Raw genomic sequence first — 19,473 nt, 5'->3', positions numbered from 1 at the left:
TATAAAAAGAAAGTCACAGTTGAGGTGTTTTCAGTTTGAGCTGCCTGCCAATTCTGTTGACCTGAGGAATGTTAAGTATGGCTTTGAAAATAAGGCTAAGATTGTGTTGGGTTTTGGAGTCCATTTTCCTGAAATATACTGTGTTGAAAAAATGGCTCGGGGAACTTTGTACTATTAAAGGTACACTTGAATCTAGTACAACCTCTTCATTTGACAATTGAGGAAACAGTTCTTTAGGTCACACTACTGATGATAAAGTAGCTTGTTATGTTGGTGGTCCCTCATGAACCACAGCTCCTGACAGTCATATGCTTGTGCAATCTCTGCCCTGTGAATCTATGATTCCTCATAATGAATAGATTTGGCAAAAGGTGATGGAATTCCAGTGGAATTATTTAAAATCCTAAAAGATGATGTTGTTAAAGTGCTGCGCTGAGTACTTTCTCTCTCTCTCTTTCTCTTTTTTTTTTGGTGGGCCTTATTAAAGTATGGGCTTTAATTTTTTTTTTTACTTGACAGACAAACTACACAAAAAGGATCTTAATGATCCAGACAACCATAATGGTATGGTCAGTCACTAGAGTCTGACATCCTGGAGTCAGGTCAAGTGAGACTTAGGAATTATTACTACAAACAAGGCTAGTGAAGGTGATAGAATTTCAGCTGAGCTACTTAAAATCTGAAAAGATGATGTTGTTAAAGTGCTGCATTCAATATGGCAACAAATTTGGAAAACTCAGCAGTGGTCACAGGACTGGAAAAGGTTAGTGTTCATTCCAATCCCAAAGCAGTGCAATGCTAAAGAATGAACAAACCACTGTACAGCTGTGCTCATTTTGCATGCTTATGAGGTTATGCTCAAAATCTTTCAAGCTAGGCTTTAGCAGTACACAAATAGAGAACCTCCATATGTATAAACTGAGTTTAGAAAAGACAGAGGAACCAGAGGTCAAATTTCCAACATTCACTGGATCATAGAGAAGGCAAGGAAATTCCAGAAAAAAATCTGTTTCATTGATTACACTATAGCCTTTTACTGTGTGGATCACAACAAACTGTGGAAAATTCTTAAAGAGATGGGAATACCAGACCACTTTACCTGTCTCCTGAGAAACTTGTATGCAAGCCAAGAAGCAACAATTAGAATCTTACTTGGAACAACTGACTGGTTTAAAATTGGCAAAGGGATATGACAAGGCTGTATATTATCACCTTATTTATTTAACTTGTATGCAGAGTACATCATGTGAAATCCTGAGCTGGTGGAATCTCAAGCTGGAATTAAGGTTGCTGGGAGAAATATCAACAATCTCAGATATGTAGATGACTAAACAGCCTCTTCATGAGGGTGAAAGAAGAGAGTGAAAAAGTTGGCTTAAAACTCAACATACATAAAATAAAGATCATGGCATCTGGTCCCATCACTTCATGGCAAATATTTTTATTTTCTTGGGCTCCAAAATCACTGCAGACAGTGAGTACAGCCATGAAATTAAAAGACACTTACTCCTTGGAAAGAAAGCTATGACAAACCTAGACAGTGTATTAAAAAGCAGAGACTTTGCCAATAAAGGTCCCTATAGACAAAGCTGTGATTTTTCCAGTAGTCATCTATGGACGTGAGTTGGACCATAAAGGCTGAACACTGAAGAACTGATGCTTTCAAATTGTGGTGCTGGAGAAGACTCTTGAGAGTTACTTGGACTGCAAGGAGTTCAAACCAGTCAACCCTAAAGGAAATAGACCCTGAATATTCATTGGAAATGCTGGTGCTGAATCTGAAGCTCCAATATTTCGGCCACCTGATGTAGAGAGTTAACTCATTGGAAAAGACCCACCTGCTGGGAAAAACTGAAGGCGAAAGGAGAAGAGGGAGGCAGAGGATGAGATGATTAGATAGCACCACCAACTCAATAGACATGAATCTAAACCTCTGGGAGATAGTGAAGGACAAGGATAAGCCGGAGTCGACTTAGCAACTAAACAGCAACAACAATAGTTGATTTACAACATTGTGTTAGTTTCAGGTGTACAAGAAAGTGATTCAACTACACATATACATATATCTATTCTTTTACAATTGTTTTCCCATTTAGGTTATTACAGAATACTGAGCAGAATTCCCTATGCAATACAGTAGGTCCTTGTTGGTTTTCTGTTTTAATACAGGGCAATACTTTGAGGTATAAAGCTTGAGATGACTTGAGTGCTTCTGTTTTTGTGCTGTTGGAATCTGTAAGTTCCACTGAGAAGTCTGGCTTTTCTGTAAGAGCAGTGACAAGGAGAGGGAGATGACCTAAGACATGGAGGAGAAAGTCCAGCTGACCCAGTGTCCTTATGCCCGGTGACCTCTTCTTCTTCCCTGGCCCCAGCTGAATGCAGGTTTGGGTGATCACTCTCAAGACTCAAGACTGGGTTTGGCTGAGTCCAGCCAACACACAGAATCATAAGAGAGAGATTTTTTTTGGCCTCTAAATTGTAGGATGATGTGTTACATATCAATAGAAAATCAGAACAACCGCAGAACCAGGACAAAAATCTAGGTCTTCTGAGTTCTAAAACTAAGGTCATCTAGGGCAAGAAATTCTTACTATGAGATTTTCCTCTTAACTTTCCAAAAAACTTAATAAAGAATGCAGGGTGAATAACTCTATTGTCCAGTTTGCTCAAGTGCAAAATGTATATAATAATTAACTTCTTGATTAAAACATACTATATATCCTGAGATGAATGAAAGTTACCTGTTATTTATGAGATAGATTTATCTTGCCATTATTCCTTTTGTCCATCCATTCGTCTACCCCTTATCCATCTGTTATGAATTAATCTATATCCAAGAACTAGACTACAATTCTATATCAAACATCTGTTTTAATCTGTGACTTTCTGAGCCACCAGAATATAGCAGAAGTTGAATGAAAAAGCCAAAATTTGGTCTTCTTGCCACCTCAGTTTTAAGTGTTTATAATTCTGGTTAGAGGAATACCAGTGGATACAGTTTTTACTTTGACTGTCGAATGTCTCAAACTATTATTGAATTTTAACTCTTTGTGAAATGTGGTTGATTGAGAAAAATCATCAGAACTTCAATAGTCACAATCTTCCAAAAAAAACCTGCTCTCCAAATAAGTACATATCTGGCATGCATCTTTAAAAGGAAGGAAATCACTTTCTCCTTTTTATTTTATTTTTTAGCATGCAGTCCAATAGTTTGTGGCTTCAATATTAGATATTACTCTTGAACAACAGGAATCCTATTCATTTCTATATTAGAATTATATTTGTTTGGAAACTGCTCAGAAGTCAGTCTGACAGCTTGACAAGGCTTGTTGCCATGGAAAACGTTTGTAATGTTATATAAATATATTCCCAGGTCATGAGTTGCCATGTATTTTTTGGACATTGATGCTAAGAGGAAAATGACTGAACATTTTTTTTAGAAAGGAAGAATAACATAGTAAACAAACAATAATAACAAGTAATAAATATGTGTATCCAATAAACTGAGGTTCTGTTTTTTTAAGAATTAGACTTATGTTCTCACAGCCATTTTAGTTATAAAAGTTCATTTATGGCCAAGGCCCCCCCCCAAAATATTCTTATTACCAGTCATTTTGCAATATTAATAGCCCCACTATTAATAGACTAAGAGACAAGGGAGCCATTATTTTTGCTCTCTATCTGTTATTCCATTAAGTAAGACTGCCAACCTGTGACTGCTAGCAGCTCTATAATGAACCGTGTGCTCAAGCCACGGGGTACATCCTAAGTAAAGTTGTCCTCACATGTTGTTTTTGGTGCCTATTACGACTAGACAGGAAAAAAAAAGTACAACAACAAGATGCGAGGAGGGAGCACTCCATTCAGGTTAGGATTTAAAATAGTCGTTTTCTTTGGAATTGATGGGAGGTGGAAAGGGGTTGGGGAAATGATGTGGAAAGTCATGGGTGAATGTCTCTGTCATTTGTCCTCTTATGACTGCTGCCCTTTGTGAGAGCTCCAGTGGTACCTACAATCTGACACACACGAGCCTGTTATCCATCCTGGCTTTCTCTAACACACTATCATTCATTCAGCCAGTAATGAGACCTGCCAGATTCTTACGCTTGGGCAAACACTGCTTGCCTTAGGAGTCAGTGTTAGCTGTGTGTGGGGATTCTGCCTTCCCTGTTGTCTGTGGCCTCTGCTGCTGTTTACCCCTTGAATCAATAAAGCAAGTTACAATTACTACTGCCTTAGGCTCAGACGGTAAAGCGTCTGCCTGCAATGCAGGAGACTGGGGTTCGATCCCTGGGTCAGGAAGTTCCCCTGGAAAAGGAAATGGCTACCCACTCCAGTACTCTTGTCTGGAAAATCCCATGGATGGAGGAGGCTGGTAGGCTACAGTCCATGGGGTCGCAAAGAGTCGGACATGACTGAGCGACTTCACTTCACTTCACTTCACTTCACTGTAGGCCACAATGGAGAGGGTGGGTGGCTCTCTGATCTGAAAGTGTGCTATCTTTCTCTTGTGTGCGTGTATCCTGCTACCAGATGTATCCGACTCTTTGTGACCCTATGGACTGTAGCCCACCAGGTTCCTCTGTCAGTAGGATTCTCCAAGCAAGACTACCGGAGTGGGTTGTCACACTCTCCTCCAGGGGATCTTCTCCACCCAGGATCCAACCAACATCTCTGCTGTCTCCTGCTTTGCAGGCAGATTCTTCACTGCTGAGCCACTGGGTTAGCCATGAATACAAATGTAGATTTCTACCAGAATCCGTATGCCTTGGTGCATTGTAATCTATTGTGATTTATACCACTAATGTTTTAAAAGTCCCCATTTTTTGAGAAGTATTTACTTTTTAAAAATGAATTTATGGAAATTCAGTTTGTTCTATGATAATATCACTTCTGTTCACTTGAGAATAATGGAATGGAATGCAGCTATCTATGATCCTGAATGTTGGCCCTCCTAGTGAGACTGTGCCACACAAAGCAACATCATCTCATTTGTATAGAAGGGCTTCCCACGTAGTGCTAGTGATAAAGAATCCACCTGGCAGTGCAGGAGAAGAATGAGACCTGGGTCAGGAAGATCCCCTGGAGGAGGAAATGATAACTCACTCCACGCTTCTTGCCGGGAAAATTCCATGGACAGAGGAGCCTAAGATTGTGTCACACAAAGCAACATCATTCCATTTGATAAACAGAAAAATAAAAGCCGAGGGCAGATTGGTGGATAAAAGATAATCAGACATTTATTTGATTTTTATTTTTGCAGATTGCTTTGGGCTTCCCTCGTGGCTCAGCTGGTAAAGAATCCGCCTGCAAAGAGTCGGACAGGACTGAGCAACATTCAGTTCACTTTACAAACTACCATATCCTTTGGTTCTCTCTTCAACCCTGCAAGGTGTATAGGCAATTGATATTTAACCATTTTACAATGAGGAAATGGAGATTGAGAGTTTTAGGGATTTACTCAAGCCCCACATTTTGTAGGCGATAAGAGTTGTGCTTTTCGCTAAATAGTGTCACGTTGCTAACAACTTATGCAGGACTTACTAAGCACAGAATTTGCATCAGTGTGTTTTCTCTATTCTAAGCTGAGAACACTTTTTCATTAACAAGTCCTCAAGTTAGGATGGAGACAGGAGAGGAATGCGTGGGTGGAGATGAACTTCTCCAGGGCTCCTCCAGCCTCTCTCACCTACTGCAGGGGGTGTTCTCTTTGGGTAAGATGCCCTGTTGTTTTTCTCTCTACATGCTTGGAGCTTTCTTTGCACTGGAAATTGAAGGCACAGAAATAGGAGGACTCTGATGTCATCCAAACTAAGGAAAGCAACTCATTTTATTTTTAAACACTGCACCTCTGACTATTTTTGCTGTCATTTATCCAGGTAACTCTGTCTGCAGGAAAATGAAGGAAAAGTCACATTTGCTTAAATGATCTCCATTCTCTAGTTTTTCTGTAGCTACAAACATAGCTCATGAGGAGATTTTTAAAAAATAGGCCCAGGTGTACCAGGAAAATACGAGGAAAAGTTTTAAGATTTTCTAATTTATTTAATGCTAATATTCTTAATTTTTAAATAAAAAAATTTGAACTTTATAAATTTAAAAAAATTGACCTTCATTAAAAAAAAATGCAGTTGTTTTGTACTTTTGGATTGCCTCAAGCATCCTCATAATCTTTGTGCATAAGAATCAGTAAAATTATAAGAAAATCTGAAGTTATCATCTGATTAAACATGCTGAAGTATTTGATGTCATATGGTACTCTTCTTAAAATATTCAGTTTATTTTTCTTCTTTTACTTCAAAAATAAATGCAACCTGTAGTCATTGATTAAGCATATTGTATTCCAAGCCTTTTCAAATAAATAATTCTTATTTATTATAGAGAGCAATAGTACTGTTTACAAGTAATCTGGTTTTTGCTGAGAATATAATTTGGTGCAGCCACTATAGAAAACACAATGGACAGAGTGATTTTTCTTTTCCTATAAAAATCCTGAAGACACAGAAATATGGCCTCCAGAAGCCTGAGTCTTTCAATGACTCCTAGAAAGAATCACTGCTTTTTGGTGACCCTTTGTTACTGTAGCCTAGCCTAGCCTAGCCTGGCTGATAGAGCATTTGACAGATGAGGAAGACTGGGAGAAAGGAAGAGATTCACTCAAATTGCCATAACAAAGTTAAACATTAACTTTTCTGGTTCTTCTGTTCCAGACTTGCAACCTCAGTTTAGGCTCAAATAGTATGTTCTCCAAGAACCTCAGAATTAAACAACACCTGATTTAACTCCTATGTGTTAGATGTGACCACATGTAAAATAATGTGTTCTTTTGACTGAATTGAAAAACAGATTAGATAAAGGATAGTGGTATTGGATATTTAAATGAACGAAGATTAAATCTAATAACAAGACATTTTATGGATGAACAAAACTAGTGTGGTTTTTTAAATATCTAAAAAATTAAACTCTCCGAGCCACTTAAAGTTTCTAGCTTTTCTATTCAGACAATTGGTAGGTGATTCCCAAATAGCTACTTCCACCTACTTATTATAAGAGATTGAGAAGAGGAATATCAGCCAAGCAGACAGTTCCTAGAATACTCTGACTAGATGAGACTTCTAACATAATTATAAGAAGCTTAGAAAATTCACTTGCCATTTACATTAATACCCATGGATCCTTGTCATCGGAACATGCTGATCTACGTTCAAGTGAAAATGCACTTTGCAAACAGGCTTTCGGTTGAAATATATTTTTGCAATATATTGACGTGGCAGCTCAATTTCTTCTTTTTATTAAAAAGAGATTTTTGAATAATGAATTGAATATCTTGGCCACTTCAAAGTCACACAAATTTCACACTCAGTTTTCATTCTGTGTTCTCTCTTACTGCTGATATTTTAATATCCCTTGTTTAACTACTTTTTATGTCATTTATTTTTTGTATTTTTGGCAACCTATGTCCCATTTCCTTTAAGCTTTAAGCAATGCCAATTACTTTATTTCTTTACCCGATGTTTTGCTCATTTCCTCTCTAAGCTAATCTTTCAGGATTTATGAGAGATATATATTTCTTATTCAAAATAGTCTTTAGGAGCAATAGTACTCGAACTCCACAGGAAACAGGAAACATTTTTAAAAATAATTTTCATTCTACTTTTAACTGTCAGAGTGGTCTTTCACAACTCACTTAAGCCTTCAATCCTTTAGTTTCCCCATCTATAAATATGAGTAACTGCCATCTTCTTCATTTTAAACTCAAAGAATATTTTAAGAAAATGAAGTTGTGTTTCTAAAACTTTTCAGTCTTGTGGAAAGAACTAGATATATTTAAAATATGTGACACAAACCTGTATACATTTGTGACAATGGAATTTTAAAACAATCATACTATAATCTTTGGCGTGAGCTAGCATGTTCAAAGCACAACAGAATTGGAATACCCAAGTATCAAAGTAAATAACAAGTTGATCTCCCAAAGGACTTAGACTTGTATCATTTCAGATATCAATGTCTGATGAGTGGGTTGGGGTTGGGAGGGAGGATCAAGAAGGAGAGAACATATGTGTAAATACAGCTGATTCACATTATTGTGCAGCAGAAACTGACACAACATTGTCAAGCAATTATACTCCCCCCAATTTTTTTAAATGTCTGATAAAACAAAATATTTCAAATAATCAGAAAAAAATAGGACTTGATTACCTGAATTAAGTATCAAATTATTTGCCATTTCTGGAAGTGTTCTTGGTATTAAAATAGCTAATTGGTAAAAATAGCTAACAGTTTTGACAGTGCTGACTGTATTTTCATTCCTATGTGGGTGTATATTACTTTATCTCATTTATGGTCATTCTCTCACAACCAAATGAACTATATGTTTTTCTTACTTTTTCCATTTTATATACTCAGAAAGAGCCATAAGAAGTAGTTAATCAATTGGTTCAAGGTTCAGTTCAGTAGTAATCAGCAGTGCTCAGATTCAAAGATAAGAAGTTTAATTCCTGAGCCATATTTTAACCACTATCATATAACCTTTTGTGATTCTTAATTTACTTTAGGGAACTTATAGTAAGATTGCAGATTAATAGGCAAAATAAGGAAGCAATACCTTATTTTAAGCAATCCACCTTATAGGAGAATTCCCTACCCCAGAAGCTTTGTCAATAACATCTTTCCAGAGTAGAGGGTTGTGGAGGTATCTGCATGGGGTCAGAGAGAAATAAATGACTAGAATGTTGGGAACTTTATGGACCACATCAAATGGTGCATGTTTGTTTACGACTCAATAGAGTGTCTTAGTTTCATAAAGAGAAGATTAGTAGGAACATTACAACTGAGTTAAAACATTTTAGAAGCTGCAAGTGATAAAGAAAGGACGCTGACTCTGGTTTGGTCTAAAGACCTAAATAGAAGCACTTCAATAAAAGTTACAATATGAAGACAGATTTGGAGTTAATTTGTTTTTATTGTTCAGTTTCAAAGTAGTGTCTGATTCTCTGTGACCCCATGGACTGCAGCACACCAGGCTCCCCTGTCCTCCACTAACTCCCAGAGTTTGCTCAGATCCATGTCCATTGAGTTGGTGATGCCATCCAACCATCTCATCCTCTGTTTCCCCCTTCTCCTTCTGCCCTCAATCTTTCCCAGCATCAGGGTCTTTTCCAATGAGCCATCAACCAACATTCTATGAACATTCTATCCTGCATAGCTTCTCCAGAGTGCAGTTCACAAACAGAGCAACAGATGAAAGCCTATATCACAAGTCCTTTTGATTTATTTTCAATGACACTGAACATACATTTTTAGTGTGCATCTGAAGTTGTTGTTGGGCGGGGGCTCTTAAAATGGTAAGAAAAACACTCGCAGTGAGAAAAAGCCAGAATTCTTGAAATCCGTCAGAGAGATGTCCACAGACCCTTAGCACTCCTAGCATCCTTAGCATGTATAGGTACTTAATCATGCATCACACTTTCTGATTAAAGAAGTAACACTATTTGGAACGTTCTTAATTACAAGAGATGAGGAAGGTTGCTCATTTATTTAAAATAAGAAAGCCCACATCAAGATTCTATCAGATTTACTGAAATAAATAGGCATAAAATTGCTTACATAGACCATTTCCGCACCTCCCTACCCCCCGCCCCTCAAATCATCTAATCATCTAGAAGTTGAAAGTGCTTAAACTGGAAATCCATGCAGTCAGAGATTCTGGGTTTGTTGCTGAATTCTTGATACTCAGCACAGAAAGTTTCACCTAGCAGGTCCTCAATAATTAAATAGTCCTTGAGTGAAGCATGGTAAATGCAATAGGTAATTGTTCTCAGGAATTTTATAAACATGATCTTCAGGAGTGAATTGAAATTATTTAAGTTATAGAACTTTTGGAAATATTTTAAATCTTTCCTGCTGCTTTATGCTTGGACTCTAGAGGCTTGAATTCAGAATTTATGAAAATTGGAGATAAATGGTCCAGATAGTTCTGGTTAAAACAGTGAAGCAGCTCGTCTAGTCTAAAGAAAGTCTTTCTTTTGCAGTTAGACCTGAGCTTAGTTGTGTTTCCAGAAAGCCCTACTTTCATAAAAAGAGGTTTGTATCCACTGCAACTTAAACAGGAGATGGCAATACTAGGGAGCAGAATTCTTGGTTTAACATCTTTCTTAAAAATTAAGAACACTGAACCAGACAGCCGGCAGGATACCACTGAGAAAATTTTCATTATATTTAAACAATTGAGCATCAATGCTAATAACTAATTCCTGCTGGGTTCAAGAAAAAGGAAACTATTCATTCACACTGGAATATGTCCTTCACATGAAACGTTCAAAGTTGTATTAATGTGTTGCAGATGATGTTGTCAAGAAAGGTTTCTGACCCTAGAAACACTGCTGAATAACTTGGGAGTTGGTTATCCTGCATTTATTCTTTCTTTCCTGGAACACTTGATATGTTCCTAGCCACTGAATAAGGTATGTACAACAATAGAATCAAACCAATGCAATAAAGGGAACTTAAAAGCTGCAGTTTGTGGCATAACTGCTAATGGTGTGACTGACCTATAGTCAGAAAAAACATTTTTTTAAGATTTTTTTTTTAATGTGGACCATTTAAAAAGTCTTTTCTGAACTTGTTACAATATTGTTTCTGTTTTTTATGTTTGGGGTTTTTTTTTTTTTTGCCACAGGACATGTGGGATCTTAGTTCCCAACCAGGGATCAAACCCACACCCCCTGCACTGGAAGTCTTAACCATTGTATGGCCAGGGAAGTCCCAGAAAAGTTCTTTTCCCGCGATATTCTCTCCTCCATCAGACTTCTTGAACAAATTATGTTTCAGAAAATGACACATTATATGCCTCATTCATTTGGAAGCAGAATAACTGTATATGAGAATGTTCTTTAGTTCATATTATTCCTGCTTTGGATGTCACGAATAAGACAGTGCTGAACTTCCCACTCTGAACATTAAGTACAGTCATGTATGTTCTCAGGTTGTTTGCAAACCTTCCCATAGTTATGTGTTGAACTAAACGGTAAAAAAATTAAAATTTAGGTGACACGACTAGATTTGTTTAGACCCCTGATGGCTTACCTCCTATATTATGAAAAGGATAGAATACACTTATGAACCCTCAAAGCACCTCATTCCATTTCTCTGAAGATTAATCAGTCAACAACTAATTATCGAATTATCTACCAGACACATAGAGGCATAGCGCTATGCCAAATCTAGGCAGGCCATGCCAATTTAACTACCTTTGTTTGTTTTAAAATTAACCCCAGTCTTCTAATAAGGTGATTTTATGGAATACATAAACCCAAATCAGTGATCGATTTTCTAGCATGTGAATTTGAAAGCTTTGATTGAAAATGTTCTAAATAATTTTAATCTGTTTCTTCCTAGCCATAACAGTAAAGCTGAAAGTAAGCACTTATACAACCTGGCCAAATATTTAGATAAAGAATGAGTTCGTAACCAGCAATATCTTAAAATGTCTTTGAGTTATTCTATATGCTACTTAAATAGTTAAACTGTCAGCCTGGGATTTTGTATATATTCCTCATTAGGTTGCCTCTAAGACCCCAGGGTAGGTATATCTGAATTTTAAAATTTTGTATTTTTCCATGGTTTATATACCCCATAAAATGCCTTGAGAACTTTATGAGGGATGTTACATTAATATGTGTTATTATAAATATGATTTAAATATCTAAAGCATTACAGAGTGATTACTGTTCAATAAGGCAGCACGCATAAAAGGGTTATCTCCACACTGTGCTTAGGTTTCTACAATATAATATAATGAATTGTTCAATATAGTTTGCATGCTATTTGTCTCTGTTTCTTCCTGGGCTCGAGGGAAGCTGATGTGCAATCCTCTAACAAGACGATCATAAATTGCAGAACAATAAACAGCCCTTGAGATTTTTAGATAGTATGTGGTTAGCATGCAATCCATCTTGGGAAACTTGATTTAATACCTCCAAGGAACATCTCTGACAATGCTCAACATTGTTTTAAACTGCTGCTAAATCAATTAGTGCAATGGAGAATCCTAATGTCTTTGCCTCTTTCCTAGCCCATCCCAAGAACTTTGGCTGGTTATTTTGTAAAGCAAAAGATTTAGGGGGCCACTGCATGGATGCACTCGGGTTCCCCTGGAAAACATTAGAAGTAATACTGTATGAAAGGAAGGATCAGCCAGTCTCCCTAAATCATCAAGATCAATGAGGGCGTTGTCTTCAAAACATTTCCATTTTTCTGAATTACCCTTCTTGTGACCAAAGAAGGATGAATTTAGATAAAAGGTAACTTGGATTCTAAAGTCAAGACTGTAAGTCTAAGTACCCCTCCCCCTCCAAAATGAACATGTGGTTGCTCTAATCTATACCTTTCCTTTGGTGTGTATATCTTGTAACTATGTATATTCATATTAAATTGGGGAATCTCAAGACATTTATAGATATTATCTAATCCTCACACATCTATTAACTTGTAAAGTGAAAAAAAAACATTAAAAACTACCAAAACACAAAAAAGAGATAATGTCAACAATTTCTTAGGTCCTGATAGATCATTCAATTCTTTTTTCTATGCACTAAATGTAATGATTAAAGTAACAATTGCTTTGCAAGGAGGAAGATCATAACCTCCCCTTAAATTTTATGGTACTCCCTCTTTTTCTTAAATAGTGTCCTTTTTTATTTTTCTACATTAATTTATTGAAAATGATTCTTGGGCAATTACTCATCTTTATTTCCACCTTTTATTAGGGTGCAATACACTTGCCTTTTCAGTATCTCCCAGACCCAGCTGGTTCTTGTTGCCAGCAGGGAGAAATCACAGATTGTGCTGAGGGGAGAGCCTCAGCTGTACCCCTAAGCCATACGTCCAGAGCAACTTCCCTCCACTTATGCAACTAGGGCTAATTGACTGGATTAATGAACAAAGAGAAATAAAGCAATTAATCAGCCCAGCTAAAAGAAACTTCTCTTTTTTCGTTTAACAGAGCTGAGTACCTGTTTAACCTGACTTTTTAAAAAAAAGCAGCAGTCTGTTTTGGTGAGGTGTAAACACATCAACTCTTTCTTTAAAAAAAAAAAAAGAATTATTAATGTATCTATTTTTGGCTGTGCTGGGTCTTTGTTTCTGTGTGGACTTCTCTCTAGTTGTGCTGCGTGGGATTGTTTTGGTGGCTTCTCTTGTAGGAGCACAGGCTCTAGGGCATTCGGGCTTCGGTAACTGTGGCCCATATGCTCAGCAGTTGCAGCTCCTGGACTCGAGCACAGGCTCAATACTTGAGTGCACGGGCTTAGTTGCCCTGCAGCATGTGGGATCTTCCCAGATCAGGGATCAAACCTGTGTTTCTTGCATTGGCAAGAAATTGAATTCTTGACACTGAGCCACCAGGGAAACAAACCCTCAACGTTTTCTTAAGTCCAAGGTTAGTTTCCTCTGACAAACTGATAATTTCAACATTTTTTTTTTTTTTTTGGTCTCTGTCCTATCCTTTAAAGATACATATGATTTCTGGAAGCCATCTAAACTTCATGTTAAGTGAAGTCGCTCAGTCGTGTCCGACTCTTTGCGACCCGGTGACTGTAGCCCATCAGGCTCCTCCATCCATGGGATTCTCCAGACAAGAGTACTAGAGTGGGTTGCCATTTCCTTCTCCAGGGGATCAACTCCCATACATAATAGGTCCCTTACCATATTTTCTCCCTTAGCTAATCAAAAGCCAAAAGGTAAAAGCTTTTTTTCTCCCCTCTTCAAATAATTGAGTATTTAATTAGCCCGATTCATTATTTAGAGCCCGGATGAAGCTCATTTTTGTAATCCATAACTATGGACATTGTTATGCTTCACTTTATTTATAATGTTATTTCTAGACAAAGTAAGAAATAATTGAATGATCTATAACCTACATCTCTTGCTTCATTCTATTGCTATTTTTGAGGGTTGTTACTATTATTAAATAATAAATTACAATATGCTGCTACTGCTGCTAAGTCGCTTTAGTCATGTCTGACTCTGTGCGACCCCATAGACGGGAGCCTGGTGGGCAACCGTCCCTGGGGTTCTCCAGGCAAGAACACCGCAGTGGGTTGCCATTTCCTTCTCCAATGCATGAAAGTGAAAAGTGAAAGTGAAGTCGCTCAGTCGTGTCTGACTCTTTGCGACCCCATGGACTGCAGCCCACTAGGCTCCCCCGTCCCTGGGATTCTCCAGGCAAGAGTACTAGAGTGGGGTGCCATTGCCTTCTCCAAATTACAATATAACTGACAATAATTACTCCTGTGTTTTAAAAATTTATCAGTTCCCATATGTATATTTGTTTGATCTCACTGCTGCTGCTGCTAAGTCGCTTCAGTCGTGTCCGACTCAGTGCGACCCCATGGACGGCAGCCCATCAGGTTCTGCCGTCCCTGGGATTCTCCAGGCAAGAACACTACAAGGCTATAATGCAGTCTGGCAGATTATCCTCATGTTATGTAAGTAAAAATGGGGGCATAAAGTGGAAAAGCAGCCAAAAGGACAGGGAAAAGCAAAGGCCAAAGTCAGGCAATTTAAATATTTTAATAACTTTTGTAGTGTTTTGATTGGAAGAGAGGCTTAGAATTAAAACTGAGAGAATGTTTTGGTATTAGGTGTCTTTTTAAAAAATTATCCAAGAGTTCATTCTCACACTTTCTCTCTTTGTCCTCTGAGGTATCAATGAAACTTTACTACCTACGGGTGCTTGCCAAATACAGCTGGATTTCGTTTAGTAGTTGTTAATAAAAGAAGAGATTCTGATCACAGGATTGGTTTCAATAAATCCTATTCCTGTGTTATCTTTCATGGCACCTAAATAACATCTTCCTCGTAGTCAAACCTTTCAATGATTTCAAAACCGAACAGGACTTGCCACACAGCAGGGGCTCCATAGTTGGCCCCTGTTTCATTGATTGTTATAGAAACCACTCTTGTTCAAAACATGAACTCCCAAGATATAAGGGGGAAAAAATGACATGGTAGAGCTTCTTTCTTGTCATTTCCTTTCTGCCGTGATCCTATTCAAGAGTCTTTTCTACAATTTTCTCCTTTCACCTCATTCAGATGTATCTCTGTAGTACTGTCTGACCACATTTTTAAGTAATCAGAGGCTCACGGCTCAGTGTGTGGGTTATTCTGGCCCACTGTTATTATTATTTCCTGAAGCTTTTGGATGCCCTAGGACCATTTCTTTTCTTGTTAGTGTCTTTATCAGAAAGTGAAAACAAAAAAGCATTTAACTGAAATTGGTTTGGTTTGTGAATTTCTCTTTCTATAGAGCCTTCCCAAAAAGAACGCTTGAAAGATATATTCTCTTCCTTGGAGTAATCCAAACTCTATATACCATCAACACGGATAGTTACTAGTTTTCTTTTTATAAGCATACCTTCAAAAATGCTTTCTAGCAACCCATTTCTGAATTGTTATTCAACAAATAATTCTTGGTCATTTTGTTGTACATAAAAATTTAAAAAGTGGAGACAACACAAAACGCTCTAATGCAAAGCATTGAATTATTGTAAAAGATATGTTAATTAAATGCTATATATTATATTAACTAATGCCAAAGAGGGCAGAGAAAATTAATTCTCTGGGAGAATCTAGGAAGGCTTTATAGGGAGGTGGCTTTTGAGCTTGGTGCTGAATGATGGGAGATTTCCGTGGTGGCTCAGATGGTAAAGAATCTTTCTGTGATGGAGGATACCTGAGTTCGATCCCTCAGTCAGGAAGATACCCTGGAGAAGGGAAAGGCTACCCACTCCAGTAATCTTGCCTAGAGAATTCCATGGACAGAGGAGCGTGATGGGCTATAGTCCATGGGGTCACAAAGAGTCAGAAACGATTGAGTTGAATGATTCCTAGATTGTAGACTTGAATATAAAGCTAAGACTTTGATTTTATTCTATAAAAGAAAGGAGGCACCAGTAATTTTTAAAGGCAGAAAATATCAGGATCCCACACTTACTTAATAACATTTAAGTTACACTCTAATTGCTTTCTAGTCTTAAATTTCCTCTGGCCATTAGATATTTTTTATCTTTTAGTTAGATTGTCTTTTATTATCCTATGATAGAGCATTTCTGGCTCTTTGACTTATCTCAGGTAAAAGCTGGAACTTGAAGTCAGAGTAAGCTGATGGTGCTTTTAACAACAATGTCACCAAAAGCATTTGAAATTAGTCTCATTTACTTTAGATGGTTTTTAAAAATGCATCTTAACAAACAATGTGAAGGTAACAGATATATTAAATGTCAGAGTCCTAGTCATCTTCATCAACCCCACACAGAGACCCTTTGCCAATTCAAACACCTTTCTCAGATGCTTGCAAATGCTTCTCAATATAATTACTATATTAATTATTTTTATCTCCAATTTTTCTTAATATAGACTAGCTTCCAAATACCATGCCAGAAGGTAAGGATAGGAGGATAGGAAGTGTATAACCTGTACACAGTGATCATAATTTTTTATTAAAGTATAGCTGATTTACAATGTTGTGCCTATCTGCTGTATAGCAAAGTGACTCAGTTATGTAGATATATACATTCTTTTTTAAATATTCTTTTCCTTTATGGTTTATCACAAGATATTGAATATAGTTCCTTGTGCTATATATTAGGACCTTGTTTTTCCATTCTAAATGGAAATAGTTTCCATCTACCAACCTCAGACTCCTAGTTTATCCCTTTTTCCTCCCTTTTTCCCCTTAGCAACCACAATTCTCTTCTCTATGTCTGTGAGTTTGCTTCTGTTTTTCAAATAAGTTCTTCTGTGTCATAGTTTAGATTGCACATATAAGTGATATTATATGTATTTGTCTTTCTCTTGCTGACTTACTTCACTTATATGATAACCTCTAGCTGCATCTGTGTTGGTTAAATGACAGTCAGTTCAGTTCAGTCGCTCAGTTCTGTCTGATTCTTTGTGACCCCATGGACTGCAGCACACCAGGCCTCGCTGTCCATCACCAAATCCTGGAGTTTGCTCAAACTCAAGTCCGTTGAAACAGTGATGCCATCCAATCATCTCATCCTCTGTCGTCCCCTTCTCCTCCTGCCTTCAATCTTTCCCAGCATCAGCATCTTTTCAAATGAGTCAGTTCTTCTCATCAGGTGGCCAAAGTATTCAGCATCAGTCCTCCCAGTGAATATTCAGGACTGATTTCCCTTAGGGTTGATGGGTTGGATCTCCTTGCTGTCTGAGGGACTCTCAAGAGTCTTCTCCAACACCACAATTCAAAACCATCAATTGTTTGGTGCTCAGGTTTCTTTATAGTCCAACTCTCACATCCATACATAACTACTGGAAAAACCATAGCTTTGACTAGACAGGCCTTTGTTGGCAAAATACTGACTCTGCTTTTTAATATGCTGTCTAGGTTGGTCATAACTTTCCTTCCAAGAAGCAAGTATCTTTTAATTTCATGGCTGTAGTCACCATCTGCAGTGATTTTGGAGCCCCCCAAAATAAAGTCTGTCACTGTTTCCACTGTTTCCCCATCTATCTGCCATGAAGTGATGGGACCAGATGCCATTATCTCAGCTTTCCAAATGTTGAGTTTTAAGCCAACTTTTTCACTTTCTTCTTTCACTTTCATCAAGAGGCTCTTTAGTTCCTCTTCACTTTCTGCCATAAGAGTGGTGTCATCTGCATATCTGAGGTTATTGATATTTCTCCTGGCAATCTTGATTCCAGCTTGTGCTTCATCCAGCCCAGTGTTTCTCATGATGTACTCTGCATATAAGTTAAATAAGCTGGGTGACAATATACAGCCTTGACGTACTCTTTTCCCTATTTGGAGCCAGTCTGTTGTTTCATGTCTGGTTCTAACTATTGCTTCCTGACCCGCAAACAGATTTCTCAAGAGTCAGGTCAGGTGGTCTGGTATTCCCATCTCTTTCAGAATTTTCCACAGTTTGTGGTGATCTATACTGTTAAAGGCTTTGGCATAGTCAATAAGCAGAAGTAAATGTATTTTTGAAACTCTTTTGCTTTTTCAGTGATCCAGTGGATGTTGGCAATTTGATCTCTGATTCCTCTGCCTTTTTTAAAACCAGCTTGAACATCTGGAAGTTCACAGTTCAAGTACTGTTGAAGCCTGTCTTGGAGAATTTTGAGCATTACTTTGTGAGCGTGTGAGATGAGTGCCATTGTGCGGTAGTTTGAGCATTCTTTGGCGTTGCCTTTCTTTGGAATTGGAATGAAACTGACCTTTTCCAGTCCTGTGGCCACTGCCTAGTTTCCAAATTTGCTGGTATATTGAGTGCAGCCCTTTCACAGCATCATCTTTCAGGATTTGAAATAGCTCAACTGGAATTCCATCACCTCCACTAGCTTTGTTCATAGTGATGCTTCCTAAGGCCCACTTGACTTCACATTCCAGGATGTCTGGCTCCAGGTGAGTGATCACACCAACATGATTATCTGGGTCATGAAGATCTTTTTTGTACAGTTCTTCTGTGTATTTTTGCCACCTTTTCTTAATATCTTCTGCTTCTGTTAGGCCCATATCATTTCTGTCCTGTTTTGAGCCCATCTTTGCATGAAATGTTCCCTTGGTATCTCTAATTTTCTTGAAGAGATCTCTAGTCTTTCCCATTCTATTGTTTTCCTCTATTTCTTTGCACTGATCACTGAGGAAGGCTTTCTTATCTCTCCTTGCTATTCTTTGGAACTCTGCATTCAAATGGGTATATCTTTCTTTTTCTCCTTTGCTTTTTGCTTCTCTTCTTTTCACAGCTATTTGTAAGGCCTCCTCAGACAGCCATTTTGCTTTTCTGCATTTCTTTTTCTTGGGGATGGTCTTGATCCCTGTTTCCTGTACAATGTCACAAACCTCTGTCCATAGATCTTCAGGCTCTCTGTCTATCAGATCTAATCTCTTGAATCTATTTCTCATTTCCACTGTGTAATTGTAAGGATTTGATTTAGGTAATACCTGAATGGTTTAGTGGTTTTCCCTACTTTCTTCAATTTAAGTCTGAATTTGGCAATAAGGAGTTTGTGATCTGAGCCACAGTCAGCTTCTGGTCTTGTTATTGCTGGCTGTGTAGAGCTTCTCCATCTTTGACTGCAAAGAAAATAATCAATCTGATTTCAGTACTGACCGTTTGGTGGTGTCCATGTTTAGAATCTTCTCTTGTGCTGTTGGTAGAGGGTGTTTGCTATGACCAGTGTGTTCTCTTGGCAAAACTCTATTAGCCTTTGCCCTGCTTCATTCTCTACTCCAAGGTCAAATTTGCCTGTTACTCCAGGTGTTTCTTGACTTCCTACTTTTGCATTCCAGTCCCATATAATGAAAAGAACATCTTTCTCGTGTGTTAGTTCTAAAAGGTCTTGTAGGTCTTCACAGAACCATTCAACTTCAGCTTCTTCAACATTAATGTTTGGGGCATAGACTTGGATTACTGTATTATAGAATGGTTTGACTAGTTTTCTGTG

This window comes from Oryx dammah, unplaced genomic scaffold (genome assembly GCF_014754425.2).
Source record: "Oryx dammah isolate SB20612 unplaced genomic scaffold, SCBI_Odam_1.1 HiC_scaffold_29, whole genome shotgun sequence".
Lineage (NCBI taxonomy): Eukaryota > Metazoa > Chordata > Mammalia > Artiodactyla > Bovidae > Oryx > Oryx dammah.
This window is presented reverse-complemented; position numbering follows the sequence as displayed.